At 42.6% G+C, this 22,895-nt stretch overlaps 1 protein-coding gene across 1 annotated transcript in view; it reads right to left on the bottom strand.

Moving 5' to 3' along the window:
* Nucleotides 1–22,895, bottom strand: part of LOC126336334 (uncharacterized) — a 1,038,948-nt gene that overhangs the window by 613,037 nt on the left and 403,016 nt on the right. The window lies entirely within an intron of this gene.

Genomic DNA, 22,895 nt, shown 5'->3' with positions numbered 1-22,895 from the left:
ACAGTCTGTCGTAAAAGGACATCGAGCCATTAAGTGCTTTACATCCGAAGGCAATAGTGACAGGTGGCACTAAATGTTAACCATCAGCAATTAATGAACTTTGTCCGACACTGAGCTGACCAACGACATATATGAGCCGTAATATTAAGAACAACTGTTTATGAGCATGTTGGTGTACTCGGGAACGCAATACAGCAGCGATTGTGCGTGATACAAATTCGGCAAGTCATCGGTGGGCTTCTGGAGGTATGTGGTACCAGATGTCTACACATATGTTACGCATTTCTCTTGATCTACGGACGGGTGGTATGTGGGCACAGAGCTAGGGCACGATGTTGTCTCAAATGTGTTCCATGAGCTTCAGATCAATCAAAACAGAAACGACTTAATGACATTAGCTGTCAGTGGGCATTGATTGAAATCAGTAGGAGAAGATGAGAATCTATTCCTGACCGGGATTCGATCCTGAGTCTTCTGCTTACTAGGGCCATCCGGACACAGAGGTCACCGCCACTGCACGCACTACCCCCGCATGTTTCCCGTCAGACCCAAACTCTCAACTTACCCACATGCTACTAACGTAGTGCCCCTGCCCATCATCATTGCTACTCGCGGGCTTTCGCCGATTCCCGTAAGAATTCGAGCGTGGTGTGCATCCGCACCGAGGCCAGCAATTTGTCTTCCTCACCTTATAATTATATATGTGGTGTCTGTTCTTTATGACATGTCAGAAAGAAGAGAAACCACATATATAGTTCCATTTGATGGCCAAGGCATCAACGTTAGTTCACTAGCATGCTCGTCAAACCACTATAGCACGATTTTCAACTTGTGACACGAACAGTTATCCTGCTGAAACAAGCCAACGCCGCCCGGAAGAACGTCAATTACGAATAGGTGTAGGTTGTTCGCGAAATCCACATGTCACGGAGCCTTTGATTACGACCATAGGTCTCACAGGAGCCCAGGCGAGTGTCCCCCCAACAATTTCACTTCGTTGAGGTCGCTTGTGACAGTGAATTTCTCCCTACCAGCCTTAGTTCGTAGCGCGGTTCATTTTTTCACCATCAGTTCAGCTGGATGACTGCGTATCGGACACGACCATCGAAATGGTGTAATATGAAACGTGATTCATCTGACCAGGCAATACATTTCCATTGATCCATGGTCCAGTCTCGAGGATTCCGCGCCCACTGTAATCGTAACTGAGGACGTCGTTGGATCAACATGAAAACACATAGGGGTCGTATGCTCCGGAGCCCCATGTCTTAAAGTGTTCCTCCGAAACACTTGTGCTTGCTGCAGCATTGTACACTGTCGTCATGTCTGGCACAAATTGCGAGCCTATTCTGCTCTACGAGTAGGCAAGCCTACCACCGCCACGTTGAGTAATCAAGAGTGGTTGACCTACGCGTGATTTCACCGCCGTTCAGTCACTTCCCATAGATGCTGACGACTGCAGCACGCAAACAACCGATCAGCTTTTCGTTTCCGATATGCTTGTTCCCAGGCGCCTGGCCGTATCAATGTATCATGCATTTCGCTTATACAGGACGTTACAAAAGGGTACGGCCAAACTTTCAGGAAACATTCCTCACACACAAAGAAAGAAAATATGTTATGTGGACATGTGTCCAGAAACGCTTACTTTCCATGTTAGAACTCATTTTATTACTTCTCTTCAAATCACATTAATCATGGAATGGAAACACACAGCAACAGAACGTACCAGCGTGACTTCACTTTATTACAGGAAATGTTCAAAATGTGCTCCGTTAGCGAGGATATATGCATCCACCTTCCTTCGCATGGAATCCCTGATGCGCTGATGCAGCCCTGGAGAATGGTGTATTGTATCACAGCCGTCCACAATACGAGCACGAAGAGTCTCTACATTTGGTACCGGGGTTGCGTAGACAAGAGCTTTAAAATGCCCCCATAAATGAAAGTCAAGAGGGTTGAGGTCAGAAGAGCGTGGAGGCCATGGAATTGGTCCGCCTCTACCAATGCATCGGTCACCGACTCTGTTGTTGAGAAGCGTACGAACACTTCGGCTGAAATGTGCAGGAGCTCCATCGTGCATGAACCACATGTTGTGTCATACTTGTACAGGCACATGTTCTAGCAGCAGGTACAGTACCCCGTATGAAATCGTGGAGGTGAATCGAGGAAGTACAGTAAATACTGACGAAACTAAAGTGAGCTCTAACATGGAAATTAAGCGCTTCCGGACACATGTCCACATACCATCTTTTCTTTATTTGTGTGTGAGGAATGTTTCCTGAAAGTTTGGCCGTACCTTTTTTTAACACCCTGTATTCTTTCCTATCCGCATTGCGTGCCCCCAGCGCTACCTAGGGGCGTTCAGTCTTGGGGTTGGCAGTGGTCGTAATGTTTTGTCTCATTAGTGTAGGAGACAAAATGGGAATGTGGAGCGGACGAATGAAGAACAGCACGACGGTAATTTGTCAGAGCTGTCCTCACAGTACGGAGATCAATCCAGGGTTGAATCGCACCATCATCGTTCTCGTCCTCATAATCATGTCCACTTCACGTCTTAGTAAACCCATTCCAAGGGTCCACCTCAGGCAGCGTATTTCATTCAAAACAATTCCTCAATCATTTGTTTTGGCCCAGTACCGCCTTTACTTTCTAGTCCCCTCCTTCCTATTTTACTGTCGATTTGTTTTTCTTTGTTTATGTGTTGAAGGACTTCCTTATTTGTTCATCTCTGGCCCCAGTCTGCCTGATGATTCCTCCGTTTGCACATTTCGGTAACTTCTGACTGCAGTCTACGTTTTTTTTTTTTACCATTGTTCGACAGTAACTTTGTTAGTGAAGCATACAGCATACAAAAGATATAGTAAAGTTCTTTTTTGTCTCGACGTTTATTGGTTTGGTTCTTATCAGACTTCTGCAGGTTTGTATTGCATGTATAGAAAGGCTTGCAGCTTTCTAATTTCCCAAATGTATTTATTGTTTTCAAAAATAATACTTCTTAATATCAAACGTCTTCGACCTTTACAATTCCGAATCTTCTAGTGTTATGTCAATAGTGACTTGCGGACCAGTCTTGCTTATTGCTTAAAGTTGCGTTTTGTTAAACTCTTGTAAGTTACACTGTATGACTGCAACCGCTAGAACCTACAGTATTATTTCCTGAGTCTGAATTAGATCAGAAAATGTTCCGTTTATAGCTTAAATTCATTCATGCTAGAAGCCCGTTGAAACTGAAGAATAGTGCGCACTGGACACGAATGAAATGTAGAGGTTTCGGTAAGGAAGTCAATGCTGCTGTGGTATCATATACATCCAAGTTTTAGCTACAAACACCACAAAATTAAGTGTACTGTGAGATTAACGCAAAAAATTCTGCAGTTTATAACAAGTGGTTACTCGAAGTTCGCAAATTCAAAGTTTTTTTCCCCTTTTGTATAAAGGGCGTTCAAAAAGATACGAGCCGGAGGCACAATTACAGAAAACAACATCTGTATGTTAAAATTATTGACCCTGGCTGGTGAGACACTTGTCCCTCTGTGACACAAGGCGGTGAATGGCTGCCTCATAAAATTCTCTGGCCTGCGATGTTAACCAGTTCAGCACGTACAGCTGGACGTTGTCGTCCGAGGTGAACCGTTGGCCCCTCAGAGCCTTTTTTAGGGGACCAAAAATGGCGTAATCACAGGGAGAGAGATGACCCCACGGGTGAGACTGCCTGGTCGTTTTGATTTGAGCGCTTGTCAAAGGGTGGTCAAGGTTTGCGAGTAACGCTGGGCACTCACTGCTGTCCCGTGCTGCAGGAAGTGAATCAGAATGGGGCCATCTTGGTCAAAGAAAAACGGCAGCATAACCTTTCCTGCACTTGTGTGGACGACGTCCAGCTGTTCGTGCGGAACTGGGTAACATCGCAGCCCCGGGAATTTTATGAGGCAGCCATTCACCGCCTTGTAGGACATGTGTCTCAACAGCCAGGGTCAATATTTTTAACATACAGGTGCTTGTTTCTGTATTTATGCCACCGGCTTGTTTCTTTTTGAACGCCCCTTATAGTAATACTGTTCTTTAACGCAATATGTTAACTCTTCAACTTGATTCTAATGAACAGAAAGAATAAAAACAGCTTCCCTGTTCCCTGGCAGTAACAGAGAGGACAGTACTAATAGCGGAAAATGTGCATGGGTCGTATAAAGTAAAACACTCTTAAGTATATACGTTTAAACAACAGCTTTAACTTTCAGTTTTTGCTATATTTGAAAGAATGAGAGCAACTGCAGCAGGCAAAAACAGCTGTTGCCTCACACGTAGCTCACCCCTTGCAACCTTGTCCGTAAATACCCTCTTCATTACGACGCTATTATGCATGTGCAAGGATAATTGAGTCGCGTGGTGACTAAACGTCCGTTCATTGAGCGTGCTGCAAACAGGTAGCAGGTTTCCCACCATGAGACCTCCACTCTGCAAAGTGTTTGACATCGCCACACCTACCGCGAAACATCTGGAACCAGGAGACCTGTGTAACCAGTGATCTGACCGGCTCTCGATGGTACTTCCCACGAACGACAATGGCTCTCCTTCTGCCGCCGCTGTGTGTACAATTATGACTGGTATTTTGTTTTTGCAGCTGTCGGTGATTTCTTAAAGTTTTGAATGGTGGATTGTAATCTCCCTCGTACCTCACAAGCGGACTGCGCTTACTCGTCATCGCCGATGTCATCCAAATTTATAGTATATGCAGTGCTTTGCCAGAAATGAAACTGACAGAAATGGGAGCTAAAAGATTACAAACAATATGGCTTTTGGCGCTAGTTGCGAGACGTATGCGCTATTTACTTTAGCGTAATTTTCAGGAAGCGGTTGGCACAGCGGAAAGAGTAGGGTAGATAATAGTAATGCGAGAGTCGGGAGCTCGAGTCTCTATTTGAAAGCTTATGTTATTTTCATTTTTTACGTTACTTACACTGCAAATAACCGAAATAATGCTCGAAAGTTTGTATTTATTTCTACATGAAAGGAAACGTCATCAAAGGTTTAGGAATGCAAATTAATTTGCAGGAAGGGATTTTTAAGGCGTACACGAGAACTTAGTTTATAGAATTAGAATCGCCTGCTATTTTACAGTTGATGATTTAGATGTGCTGGGGTGATATACATCGTAAAAAAAAAAGGGGTAGCAGACATTTTCTTAGCTTCTTGCAGACGCTATAAACGACGTACTTTTGCAAATTCACGGTGGTTTTAAAGTTTCTATGGAAAATTTGGCTTACATCAGAATAGGTTCTCTCTCGTCGTACGGTGTACCGGTCAATCACGCGCGTAACACTTCATTTCACCGAATATTCACAAATGAATTCTGATGCAGTCTTCTTTAGATGTTATTTCTTTTTCTCCGTCGATGAGAAGAGCAGTTTTAAAGCTATTTGATCGAGTTCTTTACCTGACGATAAAAATAGGCATGACAGTGTTGCACTAGCTAGTGCATTTGGGGCAGAATCATTTTAATGCTGCATAATGACAATCTTTCATCTTGAAAAATTTCGCCGTGTAGTTGTGGATTTGTTTGTTCTCCCCACAGGTCGGTTAACAAAAAGAATTAATTCTCCAGCATGTGAGGAATTATCAGATCAGTCAAAAATATTTTGTATAAAGTAGTTGTTAGTTTCCCAGACTATGATGAAGTAATGACGACATTCCTGTATTACTCCACGTGCCCATGCATAAAATTTTGCTCTACCTTTCCTTTTCATGTGGTTTTATGAAATTATTAGATGGGGTACCTGGCTTAGATCAGGGAGTTGATATTAGATTGTGTGGTACCGGTACTTGGAATAATAGGATAAACTTTAAAGTATAAGAGGTAAAAATGTTATTAAAAACAATGTGTAGTAACGTTGTTGCGGTGCTGATAGACAAAAAAGCGGGTTAAAAGCTGTGAGCTATCTGAGGAAGTTAACCTTGCATTATTGCGCAACTGTTTCACCAGGTATCCAGTCTAGCTTACCAAATTCCCAACCAGACTAACATTAATTATAATCTTTTAATAGTCATACGAAAACCGGTGGTATATGGATAAAAAAGAGAATTTAAATAAAAAGTAATAAATCAGTTTATATTTGGAAATTTATTTTAACATTGATCATTGAAATTTCAGCATATTAAACTTGAGTCATAACTAAGCTGGTGCCTTATTTAAGATTGTGAAAATGTGAGTTTGTAATCTTACAGAACACATCAAATATGGAGCCAAGATTGGGAGACTGCATACAACACTGCATTCATAAAATAACATACGAAGAAATTTGAAACATATACAAGAGGAAGTTAACCGCAACCAACCGATTCAATTTTCACCCAAAGAAGTTACGTTCGTAGCGCAATCCTGTCCGTCATGTAGTTACCACACACTGGTATACTAAATTCATACTAACTCTCTGTGAAATCTTGCCAAAAAGAATAGCTGAGGGCTACTTTGATGATTACACCACATGCTTCACGTGGTCAACTTGGTTTACACAAAGAGTGTAACTCCACAATAATTTTGATAATTAAAATAAATTAGATCGAAAAGCAATTTACAAAAGAAAAACCTCGAACTGGTTACTATCGTCTTACTATTAACCTGATGGGTCAAACAATTGTATAGGCACGTGGTACTGGTCTCACAAAGTACACCCCACGTGGGTTGAACATAAAGAAAAGTCGCTATATTGAAAAATATTGTCAAGACGAGACGTTATAATCTCACGCACATTGGCATTGAAGATTGATGATCTTAGTTAGAGTTACTGATCAACACGTGCTTCCACTTTACTCACAAAGTAGTGACAAAGCAACTACCGGAATATATTCTGAACTTCACACTCGAATTACACTGCGTTGCAATTTAAGATAACATTAGATATTTTAGAGCTAAACCTGAGATAAAGGTGATTAAATTTTCAGTTAGGCTGAACTTAAGAAATCCATTGTCCTACGGACTTAGCAGACACGCGCTTAGCCGGAGATCTTACCACTTCAGACGCTCGCCACGGACAGACTGACCTGCGCTCCTAGCGAGCGTGCTTCCCAAATACAAACGGAAGTGACCAGAGAGGCAGCTCCCTATACCAACATGACAAGGGACGGACAGAAACATACTAAGAATGGAAAACCTCTCTGCTTCTAGAAATCGTAGCTACCTGTTCCGACGTTGGTCCTACTGTTGTTTAGCAGAAGGGCTTGTCTGCTACCCTCAAGCATGCAACTAGAAATACATTTGCTCATTCATCCTCTAACACAGAAGGGAAGGGGGATGACAGAATATAAAAGAAAGCTGATGTAGGTTCCGTATGAGACTGAGAGACAAGAATTACATATAAACTGCGTTTTAAAGTGTAGTAGTGTGACAGATCGTTCTTGTTTATGTGTAGTAACACGTTGCACTGCTCAGTCTCCTCCCAGATAGTCAGAAACACCACAGTAAATTTAGAAGAGGAATTTATGTCGTAAATGACAACAGATTTAAGAAATTAACATGACAGGAATCCAACAGAGACCTTTCACTGTTTACAATACTTGTTTATAAACAAGTCTTCCTCGTTCGCGATTCTCGTATCGAGATATTTCCATGGCTGATTTGAGTTCGCAGTATTTTATTATAAGATTGACTCTCAATTTTTGATTCTTTCCGTTCACTTCGTTATCCTTACGTTTCTCTTTTGCTTACGATCCATTGGGAACTTAAAACATGTTTCGCGCTCTTCGTCTGTTTCGGTCATTTGCTGTTTTTTTGTTTTCGTCGTTTTGCTTCAGAACTGGTAAGATCTCCTCGCCTTGCACGTTTGGGCTTTGTCTAAAATATAAATGAAATGTAATTTTTGCTAAGAGATGCTCCAAGTACACTTTAAACCCTTTTGAGACTATATTTTTTATTTATTTCTGTCACTATCATTTTGACTACTCACACTTTATTGTTTGTTTTTATTCACCCATTGCACTACTTTTCGGTTCCTCCCTTCGTCACTGAAGAGAAACTGACGTGAGAACCCACGACGGGTCGTTCTTTATATGATCCTACCAATGGGTAGCCCCACCAGTGGCCAGTTTCAGGACATACCAAAAAGCCTTCGAATGGTTCACAATGTTCCAAAACATCCTACAACATTGGAGAGTGTTCTGGAATATTTGACAATCATCTGGGATGTTCTACTATGTTCCCGAACACTCTGAACGATTGCCGAATCATTGCGGAACATTCCGGGACATACTGAAATGTTGTGGAATACTCTGGAATACTCTCGAATTTTCTGGAATGTTCTTGAATATTCTCGAACGTTCTGTGATGTTCTAGAAATTTCAAGAGGGTGACACATCCCAGCCCTTATACCTTCAGAAGCACGCCCTTCAGCTAAAAACGGGTACCTTCCTCATGGATGGGGGATTGAGAAGTGAAGAAATGTAAAGACTGAAAATAAAAAATAAAAAATAAAGAGTTTTCTGCTTAGGAAATCGTTCCCACGACCTTTGGATTGACGTTCTGCACTCTTAACGCTGCATCAGCTGCGGCCTGTAGGCTGTTCTTACACAAAACGCTGATGCTTCGTCCGAGCAGAGCCAAAACTGACACTTTTTTTTTTCTACACTCATAGGAACCTAACCTGGAGCCCCCACTTCTGTCACTTTCATTTCTAGTCAAGCCATGAGTACCTTAAATTTGGATGAAATTGGTGGTGAGGAGCAGATGTGGTCCCTCGTCGGTACAAAGGCGGCCACAAAAGATAATTTTCGTCTGAACACTGGAACGCCTGTGACAACCGTACAAAGGATCTGAGCCGCGGAGGATTGAGAAAGGAGAGGGGAGGACAACTCATCTAAATTTTGCTGAAATTAAACTTCGTTTATTAATCACCAAACTCACTTACGGTACGACTTTATAAAGGTACGTTTGCACCGCCATATAAATTGCATATTCCCAGTCACTCCAATGCAGGCGGTCGTTCAGCAATATGGCCGTGCACTATTGCACAGTAATGTTTGAAGTAAAACATTTCCGGGCAAGAAGTGTTTACATGGGCCACGATACGGCCACGACATCGAGTGCTCCCACGTACGCGCGCCATTCTTTGAACTGATGTGATATAGTTTAACTCCTCAGATTATGCGATCGCAGTAGCCTCGGCATGAGAAAAAACAAATAAGACTGAGAGTTAGAGAGAAGCTTTTACAGACAAGAACAGAGGTAGACAAGTCCTCACGAACTAGCCTCCACCCTTGACGGACAACACCGACAATTCCTCGGCAGTTACGTGCAACAGCCTCTTCGGTCAGCAACATTGTCAAAACGTACCGCAATTACTGCCATGTATCGCCACAACACTGCACCGATGTAGACGACAATACTATTTAGTTCAGACTTTGCTGTAAAATATAGCCTGCATACCTACTACCCACAAGGTACGTGACTGAGACAGTACAGCCTCTATGACATTTGTACATATTATTTTGCTGTCAGGCTGATAACCTATACGCACATGCCAATTTTTAGTAGTTTTGCCAGTTGTCATTAGTTTTCGACGTTATCTCGTAGGCTAAGAGAAAAACATAGCAAATATAGGGTAGAACCCCGTTCAGAGATTTTAGAACTCAGCTCTGGGAGGAGAATAGCGGCGAGAGGCGAAACAGTTTTAAAGTTTCATTACAAATGGCTCTGCCTACACTTGCTACTCGTCGGTTTTGGCGCTCTTCAGTCTGTGGTAGTGTATTATACGTGCTCGGTTTACAAATATTGTTTTCGTGCAGATGTGGGGGGGGGGGGGGGCGGGGGGGAGGAGGGGCGGTGTTTGGTGTACGTGCATCGCTGTGTATGCCCTTCATGGTGGCAGTGACAAAGCCTGAAATTTGGACAGAAAAAACAAAGCAATCGAATTAATGATTTCATTGCTTTTGGTAGTTTTGTCAGGACTGGAGTGGGAGAGAAGTTGTCTACATGAAGACCAAACGGGTGTATGTTATGCTACTGGCATCAACCTGCATACATGGGACTATGACTAGCTAACCTATACATCGATTCACCTTACAACTTTGAAGGTTATCTTTCATTATAGGATCTACTGAAAACAACGACTGAAGGAGTCTTGGTGAGAAACATAGACCGGTACATCTGGCCATCAATGCACCATTCCTAAGAGATGATTCTTTCCTGTTAAAAAAGCAGTAACGATAACAAAATTTCCTTCAGATAAAAAGGAGGAACGAAGATTACTGTAACGTCCCGTCGGCAATAAGGTCATTAAAGACAGACCACACGCTCAGATTCGAGAAGGATGAGTAAGGAAATCGACCATACGCTTGTCAAAGGTATTTTTCTGGAGCAATTTTGGGAAATAACGGAAAAACTAGATGTGAACCGCCGTGTTTCCTAATGCGAGTCCAGGATGCTAACCAGTGCCCCATTTCAATGATTGTTTCAGATAAAATTTTTGTTTCGTTTGATATTCTAAGCAATGTTGTCAAAATGTGTATAATGACGAGAGTTCTCATGAGATTTTTTTTTTTTTTTTTTTTTTTTTTTTTTTTTTTTTTTTTTTTTTTTTGTTCTCGTTCTGTTCAACGACGATAACTAAAGTCTGGTGCTGAGGAACGCATCATTACCTATTTTAACAGTATTTGCGAACGGACAACCGTGTCAATCTAAATAACTGAGTGCGACTTTTTATAGAAAATCGTGCTAAGAAACGCTACAAGAGTGGGTATCTGACATCACATCATGTCAGAAAATGATTTTTTTCCGATGCCACTTACTACGAGACGTATGTGGGCTATTGAGGTTTTCTGCAAAAGCTCCCAGGCTGAACTCAAAACAAGCGTGCAGGCTAAAAACTGCTTGCCAGGGCAGTGCTCATAAAGCATATCTCTGCGTTCCGTAGGCATTGTTCTTACAGCTCATGCTAGCAGTGACTGTGGAGAAAATGCGGACTAAAGCTTGCTGTGTGCAACAGGAGCACGCCATGGACGTCTGCCTCGAGCGATTTTTCAAAACGCATTGCTCTCTGTGTCGCGAATCCGTTATCCCAAGGTATTGTGAAGATTACGAAGATGAAAAAATAGGACTGATTGTATGTGATACAAATCATTAATGTAATTCAAACGTAATCTTTAAATCACCGCCGGCTGCAGTGGCCACGCGGTTCTAGGCGCGTCAGTCTGGAACCGCGCGACCGCTACGGTCGCAGGTTCGAATCCTGCCTCGGGCAAGGATATGTGTGATGTCCTTAGGTTAGTTAGGTTTAAGTAGTTCTCAGTTCTACGGGACTGATGACCTCACATGTTAAGTCCCATAGTGCTCAGGGCCATTTTTTACAGAGTAGCAATAGAATACGTAAAGAGCATATAAAGTCTAGATTGCGGAAATACAGTGGGTATAAAATCTACATTGGCAGTATCAATTATAGCTTTTACAGAGAACAAATATGTTAGCATCTAATACAAACTAAAGTGTCACGGAGTTTTCTGAAAACATTTCTCTATTACGTGGCAACGTATGGAAGTGAAACGTAGACGATGAACAGTGAAGGCACGAACACAATAGAACATTTTGAAATGGATGTTAAAAAGAATGCTGACATTTTGATGGGAAAATTGGGTGAGTAACGAAGAGGTTCTGAATCTAATCTTGAAGAACACAGCTTGATGGCAAAATATGACTAACGGAAGTGATAGGTGTGTAGAACACGTCCTGAGACATAAAATAATAGTTAAATTGGCAATGGAGGCGCTTCAAGGCGACAAAGACACCATTATCAACAAGATACGGAGTTTCAACGAGATCGTGTAATATGGCTACGAGAAGCTGGTTGTTCCTTCCGGGATATTGCAGAAATTTTTGGTAGGAACGTAGCCAATATACTTGATTGCTGGCAGCGGTGGTCATGGGAATGTGCGGTGGCAAGAAGACGGCCACGTGGCTCTCCTGGGAAGGAATACCATCGTTTTTGGCGTACTGCTCTAGGCCATCGTAATGTATCTGCTGCAACAGTTGGCACCACTGCGACACAACTAACTATTACAGATCGGCTACTTCAAGGACAGGTTAATGTTGTTGTTGTGGTCTTCAGTCCTGAGACTGGTTTGATGCAGCTCTCCATGCTACTCTATCCTGTGCAAGCTTCTTCATCTCCCAGAACCCACTGCAACCTACATCCTTCTGAATCTGCTTAGTGTATTCATCTCTTGGTCTCCCTCTACGATTTTTACCCTCTACGCTGCCCTCCAATACTAAATTGGTGATCCCTTGATGCCTTAGAACATGTCCTACCAACCGATCCCTTCTTCTGGTCAAGTTGTGCCACAAACTTCTCTTCTCCCAAATCCTATTCAATACCTCCTCATTAGTTATGTGATCTACCCATCTAATCTTCAGCATTCTTCTGTAGCACCACATTTCGAAAGCTTCTATTCTCTTCTTGTCCAAACTATTTATCGTCCATGCTTCACTTCCATACATGGCTACACTCCATACAAATACTTTCAGAAATGACTTCTTGACCCTTAAATCTAGACTCGATGTTAACAAATTTCTCTTCTTCAGAAACGCTTTCCTTGCCATTGCCAGTCTACATTTTATATCCTCTCTACTTCGACCATCATCAGTTATTTTGCTCCCCAAATAGCAAAACTCCTTTACTACTTTAAGTGTCTCATTTCCTAATCTAATTCCCTCAGCATCACAAGACTTCATTCGACTACATTCCATTTCCTCGTTTTGCTCTTGTTGATGTTCATCCTATATCCTACTTTCAAGACACTATCCATTCCGTTCAACTGCTCTTCCAAGTCCTTTGCTGTCTCTGACAGAATTACAATGTCATCGGCAAACCTCACGGTTTTTATTTCTTGTCCATGGATTTTAATACCCACTCCAAATTTTTCTTTTGTTTCCTTTACTGCTTGCTCAATATACAGATTGAATAACATCGGGGAGAGGCTACAACCCTGTCTCACTCCTTTCCCAACCACTGCTTCCCTTTCATGTCCCTCGACTCTTATAACTGCCATCTGGTTTCTGTACAAATTGCAAATAGCCTGTCGCTCTCTATATTTTACCCCTGCCACCTTCAGAATTTGGAAGAGAGTATTCCAGTCAACATTGTCAAAAGCTTTCTCTAAGTCTACAAATGCTAGAAACGTAGGTTTGTCCTTCCTTAATCTAGCTTCTAAGATAAGTCGTAGGGTCAGTATTGCCTCCCGTGTTCCAACATTTCTACGAAATCCAAACTGATCTTCCCCGAGGTCGGCTTCTACTAGTTTTTCCATTCGTCTGTAAAGAATTCGCGTTAGTATTTTGCAGCTGTGACTTATTAAACTGATAGTTCGGTAATTTTCACATCTGTCAACACCTGCTTTTTTTGGGATTGGAATTATTATATTCTTCTTGAAGTCTGAGGGTATTTCGCCTGTCTCATACATCTTGCTCACCAGATGGTAGATTTTTGTCAGGAATGGCTCTCCCAAGGCCGTCAGTAGTTCCAATGGAATGTTGTCTACTCCGGGGGCCTTGTTTCGACTCAGGTCTTTCAGTGCTCTGTCAAACTCTTCACGTAGTATCATACCTCCCATTTCGTCTTCATCTACGTCCTCTTCCATTTCCATAATATTGTCCTCAAGTACATCGCCCTTGTATAGACCCTCTATATACTCCTTCCACCTTTCTGCTTTCCCTTCTTTGCTTAGAACTGGGTTTCCATCTGAGTTCTTGATGTTCATACAAGTGGTTCTCTTATCTCCAAAGGTCTCTTTAATTTTCCTGTAGGCAGTATCTATCTTACCCCTAGTGAGATAAGCCTCTACGTCCTTACATTTGTCCTCTAGCCATCCCTGCTTAGCCATCTTGTACTTCCTGTCGATCTCATTTTTGAGACGTCTGTATTCCTTTTTGCCTGCTTCATTTAACGCATTTTTATGTTTTCTCCTTTCGTCAATTAAATTCAATATTTCTTCCGTTACCCAAGGATTTCTAGTAGCCCTCGTCTTTTTACCTACTTGATCCTCTGCTGCCTTCACTACTTCATCCCTCAAAGCTACCCATTCTTCTTCTACTGTATTTCTTTTCCCCATTCCTGTCAATTGCTCCCTTATGCTCTCCCTCAAACTCTGTACAACCTCTGGTTCTTTTAGTTTATCCAGGTCCCATCTCCTTAAATTCCCACCTTTTTGCAGTTTCTTCAGTTTTAATCTACAGGTCATAACCAACAGATTGTGGTCAGAGTCCACATCTGCCCCTGGAAATGTCTTACAATTTAAAACCTGGTTCCTAAATCTCTGTCTTACCATTATATAATCTATCTGATAACGTTTAGTATCTCCGGGATTCTTCCATGTATACAACCTTCTTTTATGATTCTTGAACCAAGTGTTACCTATGATTAAGTTGTGCTCTGTGCAAAATTCTACCAGGCGGCTTCCTCTTTCATTTCTTTTATTTCTCCATAATTACCTATTACGTTTCCTTCTCTCCCTTTTCCTACTACCGAATTCCAGTCACCCATGACTATTAAATTTTCATCTCCCTTCACTATCTGAATAATTTCTTTTATCTCATCGTACATTTCTTCAATTTGCTCGTCATCTGCAGAGCTAGTTGGCATATAAACTTGTACTAGTATAGTAGGTGTGGGCTTCGTATCTATCTTGGCCACAATAATGCGTTCACTATGCTGTTTGTAGTAGCTTACCCGCATTCCTATTTTCCTATTCATTATTAAACCTACTCCTGCATTACCCCTATTTGATTTTGTGTTTATAACCCTGTAGTCACCTGACCAGAAGTCTTGTTCCTCCTGCCACCGAACTTCACTAATTCCCACTATATCTAACTTTAACCTATCCATTTCCCTTTTTAAATTTTCTAACCTACCTGCCCGATTAAGGGATCTGACATTCCACGCTCCGATCCGTAGAACGCCAGTTTTCTTTCTGCTGATAACGACATCGTCTTGAGTAGTCCCCGCCCGGAAATCCGAATGGGGACTATTTTACCTCCGGAATATTTTACCCAAGAGGACGCCATCATCATTTAATCATACAGTAAAGCTGCATGCCCTCGGGAAAAATTACGGCCGTAGTTTCCCCTTGCTTTCAGCCGTTCGCAGTACCAGCACAGCCAGGCCGTTTTGGTTAATGTTACAAGGCCAGATCAGTCAATCATACAGACTGTTGCCCCTGCAACTACTGAAAAGGCTGCTGCTCCTCTTGAGGAACCACACGTTTGTATGGCCTCTCAACAGATACCCCTCCGTTGTGGTTGCACCTACGGTACGGCTATCTGTATCGCTGAGGCACGCAAGCCTCCCCACCAACGGCAAGGTCCATGGTTCATGGGGGGGTTAATGTAAGAGCGAGATAATCCACTGGAAATGTGAACTGCTGGTACATTATAACCACTGTAACCGCCAGAACGTACAATGCAAGCCTCCAAATGTGCATCCATTGTGTAGTACAGGTGCCAGATGTGTTCGTGGGCTAGAGTTCTATGCCAGTGGTACTTTGTCAGTCAATACGTGGATGGGTCGTGCTGTTTGTGGATGACACTGGAGTTGTTCTATGATGCCCTGTACGTGCTCGACTGTAGACAGATCTGTTGATCAAGCAAGCCAAGAGAATAAGTCAACACTCTGTAGATCATGTTGGGTTACAACAGCTGTATGTGGGCGTGCGTTATCCGATTGGAAAACACCTCCTGGCATGCTGTTCGTGAATGGCAGTACAACAGTTCGAAACACCAGGCTGACGTACAAATTTGAGGTCAGAGTGTGTGGGATATTCAACGTGAGTGCTTCTGCTGCCTTACAAAATCGCGCTCCAGACCATAACTCCAGGTGTAGGTCCAGTGTGTCTAGCACAGAGATAGGTTGGGTGCAGGCCCTCAGCTAGCCTCCATCGGACCAACACTCGCCCATCACTGGCACCGAGGCTGACGCAGCTTCCATCAGGAAACACAACAGACCTCCGCCCTCCCCTGCAGTGAGCTCTCGCTACACACTGTTGGAGTCGCAAATGGAGATCGTTTGTGGTCAGCGAAATGCACGCTACAGGACGTCGGCTCAAAGCTGTAACCTATTTGTAACAGTTCGTTGTGTCACTGTGGTGCCAACTAATGCAGATAACAGTACGATGTGCTAGATCCATACGCCGAACACGATGGTCTTCCCTCTCGGTAGTGCTACATGGGCGTCCGGAATCCTATCTGCTTGTGACTGTACGTTGCTGTGACCACAAGTCCCAGCAATCATGTATAGCGGATACATTCCTGCCAATTTTTTCTATAATATCGCAGCAGACACATCCAGCTTCTCTTAGCCGTGTTATACGACCTCGTTCGAACTCAGCTGGATGTTGATAATGGCGTAGCTGGCCGCGGTGACCGAGCGGTTCTAGGCGCTTCAGTCCGGAACTGCGCAAATGCTACGGTCGCAGGTTCGAATCCTGCCTCGGGCATGGATGTGTGTGATGTCCTTAGGTTAGTTAGGTTTAAGTAGTTCTAAGTTCTAGGAGACTGATGACCTCATATGTTAAATCCCATGGTACTCAGAGCCATTTGAACCATTTTTTTGATAATGGCGTCTGTGTAGCCTAGAAGCATTCTTGAGTAACACCAATTCACTACGGCCAGTCTCAAAGTTAACTAGCGCTCACGACCATTACAGCGCGTATTTAAAGCAAATCTGATCTGCATCCTCATAGTGGCGATTCTGTCGCTACCTCTATGCGACCGGCGCGAAATTTGAATAGACATCATCAGATGTAGAAACACGCCTACCAACTTTCTTTTACGTCTCACAGCTACTTTTCGATGCTGCGAATTTATTTCCTTCAGTGTTTATTGAGACGAATGGGGGTTTTTATCAGGTACACGTAGCGAAATACAAAAGGCACACCAGTTTTTACGGAAAGTGCAAGCCTTATAACTCTTACGATGATTATAATTACAAAAAAGCATTAAAATACGAGTAAATTGAGACTCTGCATAAGAAGTAAAAAAACAAATACGAAAAGTAAGAGCGTCCATGTGGGCATCGAATTACAGATCGGTCGTTATGCCCGTTAAGATTCGGCAAAACCAAATATCAATTCGCCTTTTACGAAGCATGTGTAAGAGTAACGGAGATTTTGTTAACGGCATCTTGCAGCGCAGTTCATCAGCAGTAGGTCCCCTTTGTTTAGCGCGCACCAGGAAAGTGCACACTCACACCAAAAATATCGTACTTTCTTTGAGACCGGGACCTTTCGTCACAATCTTTGACCAATCTTACGAAAACAAAGAAACGCACTTGTCTGCTGCTCTCTTTAAAAATAAAGGTGTTACAATAAAAGTCTATCATTCTGCAGTTTAGTTATGTGCTAAGTTGGTGATAATGTGGAGGAAGGGTGAGGGGAGGTGACGGCAGGGGGTGGGCGGGGATATTAGCTCATGTCTGATTGCACTCAGGGGTAATGGTTTAAGAAAAGTTGGGAACCACTGCTCTAAAAAGACGGCACTGACGCTTTGAAGCGCTGTAGATGGTGAAGAACTAGTTGTAAGCGGACATGTGACCTTCCACCAATGACAGGTCATTGCAGTGAAGTGTGTGTGTGTGTGTGTGTGTGTGTGTGTTAGAATGAATGAATGACGAAGAAATTCATGTTGCATCGCAAGTCCTACCTACAACTCCCTCCCAGATAAGAAAGCTAATTATCTGCAGTGAGGACAGACACTCGGTACAAAACATACCTATCCATTGCGGCACTTCTTGACCTGCACACCGCAACCCAATTTAAAATCAAACAAGTCCAGATGTGTGCACTATACTGACTATTTGTAAATCACTTGATTGCCGCACTCCTTATTTCTGAAATGTCAGAAATTGGACGACTTCAGGCTATTAATGTTTTGTATCTAATCACTCCAACAATTATAATAATAATCTGTATACAGCACTATAGCATCCCTTATGTACTTACTGCTGTATCGCGCTGTCAATTAATTCATTTATCTGTTTCGAATCGAGTGATGAAGCAATTTCTGGACTACCGCAGATACCATCTATAACTTGAAGGTGATTTCTTCTTGAGATATTTATCGTTCTTGTAATAAGAGTCGAGGGGCATGAAACAGAAGCAGTGGTTGGGAAAGGAGTGAGACAGGGCTGTAGCCTCTCCCCGATGTTATTCAATCTGTATATTGAGCAAGCAGTAAAGGAAACAAAAGAAAAATTTGGAGTAGGTATTAAAATTCATGGAGACGAAGTAAAAACTTTGAGGTTCGCCGATGACATTGTAATTCTGTCAGAGACGGCAAAGGACTTGGAAGAGCAGTTGAACGGACTGGACAGTGTCTTGAAAGGAGGATATAAGATGAACATTAACAAAAGCAAAACGAGGATAATGGAATGTAGTCAAATTAAATCGGGTGATGCTGAGAGAATTAGATTAGGAAATGAGACACTTAAAGTAGTAAAGGAGTTTTGCTATTTAGGAAGTAAAATAACTGATGATGGTCGAAGTAGAGAGGATATAAAATGTAGACTGGCAATGGCAAGGAAAGCGTTTCTGAAGAAGATAAATTTGTTAACTTCGAATATAGATTTATGTATCAGGAAGTCGTTTCTGAAAGTATTTGTTTGGAGTGTAGCCATGTATGGAAGTGAAACATGGACGATAACTAGTTTGGACAAGAAGAGAATAGAAGCTTTCGAAATGTGGTGCTACAGAAGAATACTGAAGATAAGGTGGATAGATCACGTAACTAATGAGGAGGTATTGAATAGGATTGGGGAGAAGAGAAGTTTGTGGCACAACTTGACTAGAAGAAGGGATCGGTTGGTAGGACATGTTTTGAGGCATCAAGGGATCACAAATTTAGCATTGGAGGGCAGCGTGGAGGGTAAAAATCGTAGAGGGAGACCGAGAGATGAGTACACTAAGCAGATTCAGAAGGATGTAGGTTGCAGTAGGTACTGGGAGATGAAGCAGCTTGCACAGGATAGAGTAGCATGGAGAGCTGCATCAAACCAGTCTCAGGACTGAAGACAACAACAACAACATATGTATATGTCCCACTTCTATCATCAGCGAGGTACGGAACGAAGCACAAGATATGTATGTAGCGGATGGAATGTGTGGAATCTGTAACCTCCAATGCATTAATGTTAGTAACTGAGAACGAGTAATTACTGTTAACCAATATAATCAGTATTAGAGCCTTACGAAATTGTGATAATAGTAATGATAGTTTGAAAATAATTGACAAAAACATAATCTAATCGCTTAGTTTTTACTCTTCAGAAAACTTCATTTTATCCCTCAGGGGGTAATTACCCCCAGGTTGGGAACCACTGTGTTGTAGGGTGACTTAACAGATTGATCGTGAAATTGTGATCATGTTTAGCCGGCCGCGGTGGCCGCGCGGCTCTAGGCGCTTCAGTCCGGAACCGCGAGACTGCTACGGTCGCAGGTTAGAATCCTACCTCGGGCATGGATGTGTGTGACATCCTTATGTTCGTTAGGTTAAAGTAGTTCTAAGTTGTAGGGGACTGATGACGTCAGATGTTAAGTCCCATAGTGCTCCGAGCCATTTGAACCATTTTTTTGTGATCATGTTTATGTAAACGCGTGAAGGTAATTACTAAGTCAGGTCGCCACGGAAGCTGGAACAGCACTGACACGACATTCATCTACATCTACATCAGTACTCCGCAACACAAATGACAGGGCGTGGCTAAGGGTACTTATGGTGCTACCAACTGATGTCCCTTCTGTGTTCCACTCGCGAATGGGAAGAATGATCGTTGGTAAAACTCTCTATTCGCTCTAATTTCTCGAAAGTTCTCATTGTGGTCATATCGCGGGATGTATGTGGTAGGAATTAATGCGTTGCCCGACTCCTTCGTGAAAGTACTCTCTCGAAATATCAAAAATAAACGCATCTCTTGTAACGTTTGCCACGGGAGTGGCATCTACATAGATGCAGACACAGTTTCAAATCGCAAACATCTTTGATGTATGTATACATTCTGAAATGACGAATGGAAATTTGTAACAAGGCTGGGATACGAACTGGGACCTCCTGCTCACTAGGCAGATGCGCAAAGGATTGCGCCACCCTGGCACAGACTACCCTAGCATGTCTCCCTCCTCAATCCAAATTCCCAGTTACATCTCAGCCTACTTGGTTTTCCCCCTAAAATGGAACAACATTGCACAGGCTCTCCAACTGTGTTGGAATAACACATCTGCCAAGAAGGAAATAGAGGATCCTGCCTCTAACCCAGGCACAGTTGTTTTAATCAAATGAAACTACGTGGTTCCAGAGACCTTTTCAAATCTCAGATATCTGTGATGCATATATGCAAACTGAAGCAACGAGTGAAAAATCTTACCCATGTCAAAATTCTGAGGTCTCCTGCTCACTTCTGTTTATCGAGGAGGCGGCGTTATGTCTATTTTTAACTGAATTACTGGAGTTTTAAGTTATTTCAATAGAAACGGTAACTATTACCAGCCTACTAGTGCCACCGACTTTAAAGTCGCTTTCAGGACACACTTTGCACAAGAGCCTTTCGATTCAATGATATAGACGATTATTGGTCCTGTGAACAGAAACGTTAGTTACATTCGTCTAAAGCGATAACATATCTACGTAAGAAATATTATAAACAAACTGTGAGCTGATTGCAGCAACTGACGCCGATTTGGATGTCTCACTCATATTACTTAGCTGAAACTGTAGCAAGTGACATGCTTTTGATACAGGCCATAGATGCGGGCAGGGGCGACCGCACACACAGTCATAGTTCATCAACCCTAGCCTCCGCTAACGAGGCATCATTAGCAGCGGTGCGGTGACCGCCGCTAGGTAAACGTACCGCTACGGCGGTGGCGCCAGCCCGGAGCCGCTTGCGCCTATCGATCGCGGTGATGCAACCCGCGCTGACTTTTGCCATCAGCTGACCGTTAGTGCGGTCGCGGTCACAAGCAACGTCATTCTTCGGTAGGGGTTGTGATGTAGAATGTGACGGCTGAATACGGTGACACAGACCTTATCGATCATCGCAGCTATTACCTCCTTGAAGCAACAAAGACGTAATCATATCAGCAGCGGTGTCAGCTAGTCCGAGCCATCTCTAAGACGGCACGATTCTTAGAGATGACTCAAAGTAGGGAGGGACGTGATAAGAATTCGGTCGTTTCAGTTTCAAGAAAACCATTCCGGCATTAGCTTTAAGAGATTTACGAAAGCGCGGAAAGCTTAAATCTGGATGATTGGACGGGATTTGAACTAGCGAATGCGACTACAGTGTCTTACCAGGGTACCACCTTGCTTGGTTGATACATGGGATATAAACAGAGGAAGTATGGACCCAGCTTATGTAGGGAAAGTGACTTTCGATTGACAAGCAAAGCGTGTCGTTACTCCCTTAAACAAAATAGAAGCGATCACAGAAAAGAGGTGCACCTGTAAGCTTAGGGACTGATGACCTTAGCAGTTAAGTCTCATAAGATCTCACACAAATTTGAACATTTTTTTGAAACATCTCAGATCAACTTTTTGTGGGGATTGAACCTGCACGTACGCTTTTACAAGGTGACCCAGTGCTGACAAGTGACAGTAGCAAATGTTATAAGGAACGGCAGTGACATTCAGCGTTTGATTATTATGTAATGAGTATACATTTTCCAAGGAAAATGCTCTACCATCCACCCTGAAATTCGGAAGAACTTACACTCAGTTTTATAAACAGCCGTTTCACGGGCTGAAAAAGGGCGCCTTATTTCGTGCTGTTGTTAGTTTAAACGAAATTCAGAAGACCATGAAAGAAAAGACTGTGATGAGTGCATGCTTTGATAAACGATGAAATTTAAAATACCACAATACTAGCAGGCACTTACGCAAATGAAAGATCATCATTAGACTTTGTGGTCGAACACAACTAAAATCTTCCTGAAGTCACAGCTGACGGACATTGCAATAATGCCACAGAAAAGAGTAAAGAGATGCTGAGAGAGAAACTAAGCGATGGGCAAACAGAAAAAATAACATTTTTTTATTATTGTAACAACGTTGTAGTTTTCTGTAGTCATTTTATCAAGTGTGTGCAACCCGTAAAGTAATTGGCTTACATATGCGATGGACAAACGATAGTGCTAAAGCTTTTGCGGAGATCGTACTTGGCTCCGCCGGCTTAAGAAAAACAAAGCATTTTCTCTGCTTTTCTCAATCGATGCTTTTCCAAACCCTTCGTCAGGAAGTAAGTAACATGGTGAGTGACGAAATCTCATCAAAGATTTTTAATTAAGAAAGAACGTGAACGTTGACTGAACTCATCTAATGACTACGCATACTTTACTCTGCGTGATGGAAGAAAGTGAACGGGGCCCAAGTAATAGCAATAGACTGGTACGTTAGGAGCAGAGGCACTATGAGCAACGCTCTGTGACAAAAAGTACTAGCAGACAGCGGAGTATGGCATGACAACTCTTACGTTTGTCACATAATAAAACATGAAACATGAAGATTATAAGCATGATTATTGGGAATATTGTGTGGAAACAGTTCATGTTGAGACCGTCATACAGCTACGAGAAACCTACGAACAGCAGTCATTGAAGCTTTTAAACGACAAGGAGTCACTGCCACCTCCTCTCATTCGGTGGGGCGAGGGAAGAGACTGTTACCCACGAAGCGTGACAAATTGCAAGATATAAAAGGGACAGTTTGAGGTTTTCTTCGGGGAATCTGAATGTCACCGGCACATATCTAGGTATACATTTTGGCAAATGCCTAAACAAATACGTATAAAACAAAGCTAGGGAACGAAAGGGCCTCATTAGGCAAATACAATGTTACATTCATGGTTGGTTGATCCGGGAGGAGGTGACCAAACACC

Source organism: Schistocerca gregaria, chromosome 2, assembly GCF_023897955.1.
Source record: "Schistocerca gregaria isolate iqSchGreg1 chromosome 2, iqSchGreg1.2, whole genome shotgun sequence".
NCBI classification, from domain to species: domain Eukaryota; kingdom Metazoa; phylum Arthropoda; class Insecta; order Orthoptera; family Acrididae; genus Schistocerca; species Schistocerca gregaria.
The sequence above is the reverse complement of the archived record's forward strand: the minus strand, read 5'-3'. Positions and strand labels throughout refer to the sequence as shown.